This window comes from Engystomops pustulosus, chromosome 3, assembly GCF_040894005.1.
Source record: "Engystomops pustulosus chromosome 3, aEngPut4.maternal, whole genome shotgun sequence".
NCBI classification, from domain to species: Eukaryota; Metazoa; Chordata; class Amphibia; order Anura; family Leptodactylidae; genus Engystomops; species Engystomops pustulosus.
Window position 1 is genome coordinate 99,069,137 of NC_092413.1, and position 13,484 is coordinate 99,082,620.

Genomic DNA, 13,484 nt, shown 5'->3' on the forward strand with positions numbered 1-13,484 from the left:
ACTATCATTTTAATACTACTGTTTTTTAAGAATACAATGTGAACATCACTAATTATACTTCATTATTACTAAATATCGTATGTTTTACTGTACTATTAGTCAATTGGTAATAATATTAGTGATAACTGTAAGTAATAAGTACTTAAACTGGTCATATACAAAAGATGAAAGTCATCTTAAAATGTGCACTGAGAGTTAGCTAAAGGCTACTACAGAAAGGGATCTATGATGTTGGATTCTTTCGTCCCTCATCAGGTAAATCTAGGTGTGCATGGCATCACTGGCCCATCATTCACCACTATGAACAAGCTCCCTCTGTTGTTTCATTTTTTTTGTTCCTACGTCTTAGATCGGCTAATTTAGTGCAGTGTGTTGATGGTTGGAACATTCGATCCATCGTATGACTGATTGCTGTAGTCTATTCTAGTGTGAAGTATATTGCTGGTTTCCATATTAAATGTGAAAGTTATTATGCAGTGTCATACAAATTCAAGCATATTACAAAACAAGGGAAACATATAAATAAATACAGTTTTTTGTCCATTTGTGAATTCTCTCCCATGCAGTCATTTGTTCATTGGCTTTTGTTGTCCTTTTGAGTATGTGTGAAATAATCTCATCACAGGCTCTTGGAAATCTAAATTATAGTTATTTTGTTCTGTGTATATCCAAATTCCAACCATAGTAATGACACTCCATTTAAGAAAAGAACTGTCATGTCCAACCATAATGGAGTAGGATTGTTCTCCTACAAAGTAAACATAGGAAGATAGATGGGAAGGTAAGAAATTACAGGGATTAACCTCACCTTCCATATGCTAATCCGTACCTTCTTTTTCCACAATGACACTGCCTTAGGTAATAAAGTCATCAGGTGAAATACTAAGTTTATATATTGTTATTCAGGGTATCTGAGATACTTGGTTAGAAGGATTTACATCTCAAATTCTGTTATTTTGACTATAAGAATTATTAAAGGTATGCAAATGCTTTTCCGATTTTTTTTTCAGACAAACATGTATCTAAATGCAAGAAAAGCATCTAGACCATTACATTTCCAGAAGCACCACCATTTTCTTCAGTTTTGAAGAGGTTTCTATAACTTTATAGTAGAACGTAGAAGTAAAGGTTCTATAAAAAGTAAGTATACAGCAATGTACATTGCATATGTTTTAATAAAAATGGTATGAGAGAATACAGACAAATAAAGTGTATGGTTCTTCATTTGTTGGCAGCAATTGTAGATTCAGTCATGGACCATTGATGCATTAAAAAGCTTTAGCACCAGGGTCAATACCATGCTGGTCATTCACAACATTGGCTTTTGGGTCAGTATCATTGTTAGTATTTCCGGTACCACCTAGTACTCTGTACCACTTTATAATATGATGGTATCTTACAGCACGACTTACTAAAAGTTGTTACTTCAGTAATTATATACACATAGAAAAACAACCTATGTTGATAGGAAGCCACATTTTTAGACTTATATAATATAAATATTAAAAAATCGGAATAATTGATAATGGAATAGATAAAGGTTAAGGGCTTATGTCCTCTGTAATATCAAGAAACTGCTACACATTTAACCCACACCAATAGTTGTGCTACTGATGGGGCACATTTACCTACAGGGTCCACGGAGTTCACAGAAAGTGCATTGTCTGACTATAATGCACATATAACGCATTTGAAAGTTAAATCCTGCGCTCAGTCCGAATCAGTTGGACCGTCTGATGGCACACCCCCTTATTTGTGTTGCATGGAAGTCAGTGCAGCTGCGCCATTAAAAGGGTCGCGTGTGCCACAATCCCAGCGCACACCACGCTTATTAAATACCTGTGCGAGCCATTTTAGGCCTGAAAATGGTGAACAGTCCGACTAAAGTTTGCTTGCAACCCTTTGTAAATGAGCCCCATTATGTCAACAAAAAGAAATTGTTATCAAAGTCACTGTCAAGTACTGCTAAACCATAGTAGAATGTGTTTAACTTAAGTACAGGCGGTCCCCTACTTAAGAACACCTGACTTACATGGGACCCCTAGTTACAAACGGAGCCCCGGATGTTGGTAATTTACTGTACTTTAGTCCTATACTACAATAAACCGCTATAACAGTTATCACCGGTGTCTTCAATGAAGCTTTATTGTTAATCCTGGTTCTTATGACAATCCAACATTTTTAAAATCCAATTGTCACAGAGACCAAAAAAAATTTGGCTGGGGGGTTACAATGATAAAGTATACAGTTCTGACTTACATACAAAATCAACTTAAGAACACACCTACAGACCCAATATTGTATGTAACCCGGGTGTAAATGCCTGTATAGTAATGCAATACCTAAAATTACTATGGCTTTCCCACTAAAAATTAATTGGCCCTATTCCTTATGTCTGATACTGGGGTTTCCAGCTGCAGTAAACCCAACTTTCAGAGTAATGGAGGTTTCTAAGTCCCCTGTTTAATTACAGCAATGGTGTATATGTATAGACATCTCTCTAGAACTTCTATGGAATTGAGGGATGGCTATTTTGTTCTGCAACTAAATTAGTCCCCCATCCTGTAGGGGTCACAGCAGTCAGAAACAAATACCAATAAGACTAAGTTCTTTACAGTTTGTTTCAACTAATTTAAAACTATGATTTGTCCTAGTCTTACAGGTAATAATGGCTGATACAGTGTTGGCATTTAAAATTCTTATCTAGTTACAATTTGAATTGGGGGTTATACTCAATAAATCTAATCTATGGGATATAACACATCTTCCGTTTCCTTTTTGTACATGTATTTAAAAAACAATTTGAGTCCTTATATGCTCTAGTCAGGAAATGTGTTTTCTTTATATGGGTCCCAGGCGGTATAAAATAGCACAATCTATACTTTCTTCTCTCTGGCACTCTGGTCCAGTGTGATGTCTCCCATCCCGGTCTGCCTCTGATGGTATATGGAGGCTTATGTCACATATTTTAATATTTCAATTTATTTCAATATTTATTTATTTCAATATTTCAATTTATTAATTAAAATTTAATTTAAACTGCACTCTTAACATTACAACATACTTTGTGAGAATTATTTTCCATGTGCCCTTTTATTGTATGTAATATGAAAATCATAAGTGAAACCCATTAGTTGTAACCCTTCTCCTCTACTGCAAAGTGAGGAGGGTCACAAACAAACAGAATGCACACCCACGTCAGTGTGTGTGCACAGGCAGTAACATGTGCGTTCTGTCATTGCAATGCCACCACTGAGCTTCTGTATACCAACATAGGCCATTGATGATAGGTGGCTACTCTCTAGACTGGTTTGCCGGGGAGAGGTAAGTATATTTAAAACAGTCCAATCTTGGTCTCTTATCCGTCCAGGGGACTAAAAAAAACCCAAACATCTCATGTTTACTTTCTACTTGTCTCACTGCGTCGCCCGTCAGAGCCGTGTTTGTAAACAGAGGCTGGACATGCCCACCCGTCCACTGCTACGCGCCAGACGCGTAGCAGTGGAATGCCATATCTGATAATTGGAAGTAGTTGGATCGAAGCGCTTCCCTCCGTAAACATACAGAGGCATGGCACTGACAGAGGATGGAAGCACCAGAGAAGGTACGCATAAGTTCTTTTTTGTTTTCTTTGCCACCCCCCCCCTCGGTCAGATATATATATATATATATATATATATATATATATATATATATATAAATCTGGAAAACCCTGTTAAGGATTGTCGGTAGCACTATATAAATTACACTTAAAAAATTTTCTGGTTTAACAAATTTATAGGTACCTTGTTGGAGGTAGCAGAGGGCTGTGGGTGTTTATGTTTCTAGCATGGCTAGAAGTTTCATTCTTACTGCAGCCCTCACCGTACAAAACAAGTAAATGACTTGTATGGGTATTTAGTTGTCTCATTGAGTACTTCCTTTCTACCTATATTTAGTGAAAAGACTGTTTGCTTTTGATGATCTCTTGGACTACTGCTTTGCTCCCTCAGGCAATGGTAGAAACTATACACCCTACTGGGTACTGATCCCATGCAGAGTCTCAATAAGACTTAGGTTTGGTCATTCTGTTTTAAAACCAACTCTGTTTAATTAAAACAAAGTAATTGAGTAAATTATACACCTTTTTCTGAGAATTAAATTTGGAGCAAGCAATGTTGTCTGCTGGGGTGTCTCTATTACATCAATATATGACTGATTTTCCCAAATGTACACATCAAAATGTATTGATACTAAAATAAACATTTTAAGCATTAATATGTTTTAACCCAATATTTGTGTTTGCACAGTATATGGGACTTTCATATGTTACCAAAAAGGATAAATATCCTTTAATTTGAAGTTTTATAAAGAGAAAAATACGATGATAAAGAGGTTTAATTTTCTCAATTATTTTCATTTTTAATTCAAAATAATAAATTTTAACAAATTATTTTATACTAAAAAAAGGTACAACAAAGCTAATCATTAAAGCTAATTTTGTAAAGAGCTATCACTTTTCTAATTTCACTATATTAATATAAAATTGCACTGTATCATACTATTTTAAGAACTCTTTTTCATATGACCTTTTACCTTAGGTAATATGAAAATCATACAGTGTAACCCCTTACTTGTACCCCTTCTCCTCTATGGGAAAGAGAGGAGGGTCACAAAAAAACAGAGGCTCTTGCTCATTTTTGTAGTTGACATATAACACAACATTTTCTATGCAGAGGACATTTTGTGAGAGATATATGGTCACACAGAGTTTCCCCCTGTAATATCAGTCGTTCAGTAATAAAGGCATTGTTATACTGAGGTTTTCAGGCTTTTGAAGCCTTTGGTGGAACTAAGCCCTTGCACACTCAGGGTTTGGCTTGATGAAATCTTGACAAATGGAGTCCTTTCCCATTACTAGTACTGTGGCTAGTTGACTTAAATAGTTAAACTTCTTGTATTAGAAAATAATTACAGTACTTATGAACTATGGCCTGGTGGGACAACCATCGTCCTACTGGGGATTGAGCAGAATTATCATAAAAAATATTTACCTTACAGTACCTTTAGTAGCGTGCCTGTCCATCTAAGACCACCTCTGCTTACACTGAAGCCTCCTTAATTATCTGCTTATTGTGGCAGAAATGGCTTCTATAATTCTCATGCCATCATTTAAATAGATATATATTTTTGAAATTAGATATAAATTCAGCCCATGCTTGTTCTGCAGAGAAGAAGATCCATAATGAAAGTTAATAACACCATTCTGGTTTTGCTTTCTAAATAGTTTATGGGGAATCTATCAACAGCTTTTGCCACACCAAACTAACAGAACTGTCAGTGTCAGAACCCTTTCTAGCACTCTTTTAGGTTAAGTCTCACCTTCAAAGAGCTGACTCAAAAAGGTATATGAAAATGAACCTAAGATCAGTCCGAGACTGAAGGGGAATTTTGCTAGAGTTTTATAAATCATAAATCCAATAAATTCCGATTAACTATTAAAAATGAGAATTTTCTCTTTCAAATTGCATCAGGCATTTGATTCTTGCTACAGAATCAGAAGTACAGACAGGATACAGGAATTTGATTTTTATCTGTAGCTTGCATTCCCAACTATGTATCTTGACCTGCCTATATCTTTATCTGGCCAACTATGTATCTTTAACTGCCTACATCTCTGGTTCCATATCTCACAGAAAGATAAGATTCTCAACTTGGGTTGTCCGAAAGCATAAAAAAAAATATATTGGTGGCCAGGAGGGGGCTGGTTAAAAAAATAAACATTTAATTACTTCCGCTGTCCCTCCTGATGTTCCGCACTGCCATCTCTCTGGTCCATGCCCGATGGAAACATACGGAAGCGTTTAGCTTCCGGCTGGCCGAGGTGGCTGCCACGGCCGCCCGCCCCCCATTATATAACTCCAGCACAAAATGGTTTGTTTTGCGCTCTCGGACAACCCCTCTAAGGTGACTCCAAAATGATTGTTCTATGCTCTATAAAACCCCATCCCAGCCATCATAGATGGTATAGTCTCTAGTTGTCTACGAGCTGATATGCTGTGACATCATGGGATTAATCGAAGACAGAACAGAGATAAATCTGGAATTTAACAGTCAAGATAGATGAGTATCATTCACTCTCTTTTTTTAATCTTCTAAAATATTAAAGTAAGAACTAGCTGCTGTTTGTTTACTTTTCAATACATTTAGGGTTGCAGGAATACCATGTTTACTGACCATAAAAAAAAACTTTTCAATGTATGTTTGATAAGAAAAGTCTATAAGGATTTTGTTTTATCAAGCAAAGATTTTGTACATCTTCAACATGAAGCTAAAAGATAGTTATACAGATTAGATGTATTTTGGTGAAAGTAGCTGACATATTCATTCAGATAGTGGATATGGTGGGGTTGCAAAGTGTCAGTCATGTAAAATTATTAATATGCTCCCTTATTTGATTCCAGGGAAGACAAGCTGTTGGGAAAGGTGTTAAAGGTGTATATAAATAGTGTATGGCCAGTTCAGATAATACCACAGCTTGTGTGAATACTACAATAGTAACTGACAGGACATCAATGTGTTAAAGCAACATACCATGGAAAGGCAAAGATTCTAGCATTATCAGACATCATACATTGGGTTACATATGTAATGCAGTTTAAATGTAATGAGTCGTATCCCTAATTATTTAAGAATTCATAACTTTGGATTTCTCTAATTGTCAAAAGATTTTGGAACTTTGCTGTATAAAAAAATTAAATATAACACATTAACAATGCAAACATTAAACATATATTTTGTACATTTACATACATAAAAATGTCTAGCACCAATTTTCCTTAAAATAGTTGCAAGTTTTTTAGTATCTTTTACTTACAAAATATAACGGTCTTAAAAAGAAAGATTTTTTTTCCTAAAAAAAGAGAAAAGAAAGAAAGCTTATAAGTACATGGCTCATATTTCTATCTTTTCCACAGGACAGTCTAGTTATCTCCTCAAGGCACTCTCACTCTCACTCTCAAGGCATGTCATATATGTAGTACCTCATTGTTAGAAAGGATATTAAAATATATTTTTTGTCTGCTATTTGCTTAATTATATTTGTGTGTAATTATGGACAGTTACCAAGTAGCACTTAGCAAAATGTAATAGAATTGGACATTGGATTCTATGTGGGGAGATGTAATTGTGAAGACTATCATTAGGGAGGGAATGAAGTAAATTACACATGGTCAACCAGGCAGTGAAAATGAATTGCTGCTGGCTGATCATTACTAAAATAGTTGTTTTTTTCTAGTACAACCTTGCAAACCTTTGGTGAGTTAATTCCAGACATCCCCGTCATCCTGATTTATTAGATCCCACCACAGCTTTTAGAGAGGTCTACATCCCCATGAGAATTTGGTAAGCTTTGCAAATATATGTACAGTGCAGAAAAAAGAAGGTACACTATCATTGAATTTTATGGATTTATACATCGGTACATAATAAAAAAAAAATTTTCTAGGAGGTTTTAGATTACCATAGGCTAATAAAGCTGAATTGTACAATTACTGTAGCCTCTATGGCATGAAATCTCAGCACTTATATAAAAACAAATGGATTGACTCTCCAAGTGATGACATCAATATTTATATTTTCATGCAGAGGGTTAAAGAGGTACTGAACATGTCAACAATTTTAGAAGTAAATATATGTCTATAGGCGCTATTGACTCATCCAACCCCCACTGTTAACGAAATCAAACTGTAGCCGTCCAGTTCTCTTCCACTCTAAGGGTACATTCAGACAATGGTATGCCTGCCGGGCAGGTATACCGTTGTGCGCTGGAGAGGAGGAGGAGGTGAAAACAGCAGAGCACGGCCGCAGACACGGGGAAAAATAGAGCATGCTCTATCTTTTCCCTGTGTACGCCACGGATTGGTGCCACACATGGTGCCATTGCCGTCTATGTGGACGTATATGCGGCCGCAATTTTGTGGCCACATATACATCCCCCAGATGGCCATGTGAATGTGGCCTAAGGTAAATCTCATAATCCACATTGAGATTTAGAATAGTTTGAAATGAGCATACAGTATGTTTCTCAGCAAAATCATTTACGTTGGGAAAGCTTCCAATGTATACACTGAGTGTATACATTGATATATAATGGCTGATGGAGGCATAGTTGTTGCCTCCGTCTGATCACTAAACATCTTCACAACCTAGAGACGAAAACTATACAGGATATGTGAAACTTTCCCAATAATCATGCCAAAAAATTTTTAAGGAGGGGAAAAAACGACACAATCTTTATTATAAATTCATGAGAAGATTAAAACACAGTAATGACAAAAATCAGACACCAATGTGGAGAATTAAAATACCCTACATAGGATACCACCTGCGGCAAGTGAAGGACCACCCCTTTGTATACAAGTCAATAAAAATTTACACTATTGCATCCCTCCTATACAGATGCCAATCAATAGATAAACGAATAGGGGGAAAGACTGGGATGTAGGTGAAAAAATATCAAGTAGCCACAAACTGTGGTATACCACACTTACATCACAGATGAGGTACAGGAAAAATAATGAATGGCTGGGGTTCCGACACGAGACGTGATACACGATGTGTATGTCAGAGGAAACTCCTTCATCAGGGGTATACATCTTATCTGACGTAAAAGGCAGGATGGAAAGACATAGCAAGCTACATCTTTCCATCCTGTACCCTCCTGCTGAGCAACATATGTGCTTAGTGGAGGCAATAGAAGCCTATGGAGCGTAGATGCAGTGTGTTGATAAGTGCACATGTTGCTCAGCAGGAGGGGAGACCTGGTGATGTCACTGGTGATGTCACTGACACCTCTGGTGATACCCCCAATCCCCCTCCCCCGTATATCGGTAGCAGCCAATCTCCATTTTTTCATAAATGAATTAAAAAAAACTGACAAATTTGTTTTACTATCATAAAGTACAGTAGGGGGATTTATTAATCTAATTGTGTTTCCTCATTCACTTCATCATGTCCTACTTTTATCGAGGCCATTTATTGACACTTTACAATCAAGTACAACTTAAGGGGTGGAAAAAGGGATGTGCCAAACGAGGCCTTTTGATCACTATCTTTATTGTGCCTTAATCTTCCTTTTTAATTTTGGGTCGGGGGCTCGGGTTCGGGTGCGACCCTTGAGACTGGGACAAATTGCTGGATTGGTGGCCATGTAGCCAACCCGCCAAGTGAAACCCCTACCTACTAGCCATGGTTGTGATTGGCCAGGGGTGTAGGGGGGGTAATATGTCTGGGTCATGTGGGACGCACCCATACCCCAGGCCTGAACTTAAAGTTCTGGTCCGCTCATCTTAAGTGTTAACTAAATATCATACTGCAGACATACAGTATGTTAGGTTAAAATATACATACCAATATGTTAGTTAATTTATTTTTACATTAATTTTACATATTGTAATACATTTTTTCTTACTTTTAGCCTTCTTTAAAACATGTATTTAGTATATATTTCTTCTTTTGTTATCTTTATTAAAGTATTTATAAGAAAACATCATGATACAAAGCCTAATGTAATTTTAGTACATAAACACAACATATAGACAGTTTTTTACAGTTTTTATTAGTCTCATATAGAGAAATGGGGAAAATGTAAATATGTGTTAGCATGTATTTCATATATTGCTGAAAGACAGCCTATTAGATCCTGCTTCTAGGAGCTTAGCTAAGGTGGTACAACATTATTGAGACATGAAAAGGCAATGCAGTGGAGCACTGTGACACATGTCACATTCAAATTACAGTGCTCTGTCAGAACAGTGGAAACTGCCAGTGGTGGCAAGGGGTTAAATAAGAGAAATGTTCACAAAACCTACTGGCCTGGTAATGAAGAGAAGACCGAGAAAAGGTAAAAACAAATAGATGCTATTCATGAAAAGAACTAGGTTCTCTCTGACCACCTTCAGCAACAAAAACAAGCATAACAAACACAGCAGTAAAAACAAACAAAAAACTGTTAAAATCACAAAACATTGTAGATGTTGTAGATATTGAAACTGAATGTAGGGCATTGAGATGTTGGGATATCACTTAAGAAACGTTCAGTAAAAGATTGGTCAAAATGTATTCTGTTACAAATTACTTCCGTTTCCTTTTTATGTTTTGACATGTTGACCCCTTGCTGCTTTTCTGCTCCTTGTTACTTTTTCATAGTATGAGGTTCCATAGGTTGTAGAAATATAAACCCATATAATATGAGTGTTAGCATGACTTGGTAGTTCACAACAAAAGGAGATATTGAAGTTTGAATATGAAAAAATAAATTACATTGTTACTGTTGGCTTTGTATGTTATTTTTGCTTTTCCTCTATCTGTCTACTTCAAATAGAAGAGTACTCCCTCCTGAATCACACATGCCATTAGTCCATGGTGAAGCTTCCATTTCAGATAGTGTCCGATATGCTTATACCATTGTTTATGCAACCATATTGTATAAGGCTAAAATAAATGACAGCACTAATGACAACAATATGTCTTCAGCCCTTAAATAAATCTAGACCATTTTACATTATGTAAGTGGTACATTTGCATGATAGTCCAAAGTGCATCTATAAACACATGCACATAGTATACCCTAACTAGTCATATTGTGCACATTTGTACAATAGCCTGAAGAGAGAAAAGATCCCTTTCATGTGCAACATGATTGCAACAAGCTTTGGCTGCTAGTGTGGGAAAATGGGGGTTGTTTACATGAGAAATTAATTGTTTAAATGGATGTGATATAAAATAACGAAAATAGCAAAATAATTACATTTTAGCAAATTGTTAATGTGCAACAAAAAGTCAAAAGTGTGTTTTTTGTACTATATCGTTTTACAATGTTAGCATTAGACCAGGTCATCCTGAAGTTTGCTCAGTAAGGTCAGATCATTATAATCAATAGAAGATTTTGTCTGGTTATTGTTTTGTTTAAGAGATTAAATTGCAAGAAATATCATTTGGAAAATGTATAGATGGTTGAAAGCTATGTTTGATGCTTATGATTTATTCTAAGTAGCTAAATAACGCCAACCTCTATATCAGTGCTGTGCATGAAAAGTATCCACTTTATACATTGAGGCTCTAAATATCATTTGCTTCACAAACATACAATTTTGTGGAGTGAGTTTAATGGAGCAGATGATGCTTGAATATAAAGAGCCCTTATATCAGTGCTAGAAAGCAGTGCTAACCACTGATCCCTTTTTGCTGGAAATACTTATTAACGATGCATAAAACATGTATTTTTCGGTTTGGTAGATTGCATTTACATAATTCTATATTTAAAAAGAATAAAAATGGGTACTGCCTCTGAAATGTAAAGAATTTGTAGAAGGATCATAGATCTTCCCAACATAAATGATCTATTTACTGTAAATATGTCTGCATTAGAGAGGCATATTGTTATACATCTCTAATTGTTCTAAACCTGAAGGGGGAAATTAACATGTCATGTCTGTCAGCTTTTTTCTCTAGAGCATTTCCAAAATTGTGTTCAATTTTCTGTCCTTCGAGCCACTTTTTTTGTAGAGTGGATCTGATAACGCAGTGTGCGGGGAGGGTTTGCATTCCTCACCTTCCATATTTACTAAAGCGTCACCAGATACTTAAAGGGCACCTACCACCACGATTCTACCTATAAAGGTAGATCGGGTGGTAGGTGGATGTAAGGGACGTGAGGATAGCTTTTTTTAGAGCTAATCCTCACGTCCACGCTAACTTTTAATAAACTTTATTCCCTTAATATGTAAATTTACTTATGCGGCTACTGGGACATGGAGTAGCCGGGCACGAGGCTACACAGCGTGGCTACTCCACGCCCCAGTAGCCACATTACTCCTCCTACCCTGTCGTGTGCTGGCGTTCTGCGCAGAACGCAGGTCCGCGGCTGAGCAGCCACAGCTCCGAGGCCGGAGCTACTGTGCATACGCAGAACTCCAGCTTGTCGGACGCTGCGCGCCGCACACAACAGGGTAGGAGGAGTATGGTGGCTACTAGGGCGTGGAGTAGCCGCGCCGTGTTTCCTCGTGCCTGGCTACTCCACGCCCCAGTAGCCGCATAAGTAAATTTACATATTAAGGGAATAAAGTTTATTAAAAGTTAGCGGGGACGTGAGGATTAGCTCTAAAAAAAAAGCTATCCTCATGTACCTTACATCCACCTACCACCTGATCTACCTGTATAGGTAGAATCGTGGTGGTAGGTGCCCTTTAAAGTAATACCTTTTTTGTCCATAGCAACCATGTTTTTCAGATCTGCATGAATCTACAATCAGCAAGATGGAGGGGCGGAATCTGCCTCCTGTGACATTATTGCAAGCACATGCTGCTGACCAATGAGACCATAGCTTGTATATGGATAGCATAGCTTAGCCACACCCATTCATGCAGTGTGGAGCTTACATCTAAGAGGCTTAATTTATGTACAAAAAATAAGTAAAAATGTGAAGGTTTATTCAATGACAAGCAAAATTTTAGTATAATAACTTTTACAGCTAGAGTAGAGTGTAATACTGAAATGTCCCACCCACCCGTTCCCTTCCATCCATCCATCAATCTATCATACTTTCTATCTTCTCTATTTATCCTGTATCTGTAATGTTTTATTATTACAGTAGGCAAAACTCCTGGCTGCACATGACTGATTGTTGGAAGCAGCATGAGGAGAATCATCTGAGCTGAGTAGTGGAGTGGAGAGAGAGGGCAAGGCTAACATGTAAATATACAATCCATCTTTGCACAGAGGGGACGGAATGTGCATAATCACTGACAGAGGCTGACAGCAGGGGGAAGGCTGCTGTATAGAAGAGCAAGGAGCAAGATTCAGCTAACTAATCCATTTGCAGAAGGGCTTTAAATTGCATACACTACAACATATCAAATGTTTTTAATAACGGTTACTCTTTATGCTTTAAATCTCCACCAGGTATGACATAGCAGAGATTGCTCTCCGGGACATGTACTCACTGACGTAATTACTAAGTGACTGAAGCACGTCGGTCTTAATACATTTCTCCCATACTATTACCAAAGGTGGCTAGTTTTCTTAGCCATTGAATGCATATAAGACTGCTTTGATTCATTAAGGCAATTTTCACCTGGTAAGTATATGCATCATTATTTGAAATTAAAAAAAAAAATTATTCTTTTCACCATATAATCTTTGTGTAGGACCCACTTCTAGCTTTCAGCTGTCAAACAATGATGCTAAATATTGAAAGTGTGAAAAACTTCAGCCATTTTATTACAGACTTAATATTATTCAATATAACCTCAAAAAGTGATATCTGGTCCATAAATAATTCATCGAACCATTTATTAAAAAATATATCTCATTTTATTAACAATTACAATATAAAAACAACAATATGACTTTGAAGTACAATGCATAGTAAATTGTTCCCGGAAGTTCAACTAATGCATCCCCATATCCCAGATCTAGCCCAACATGATTCTGTATCATCCTAT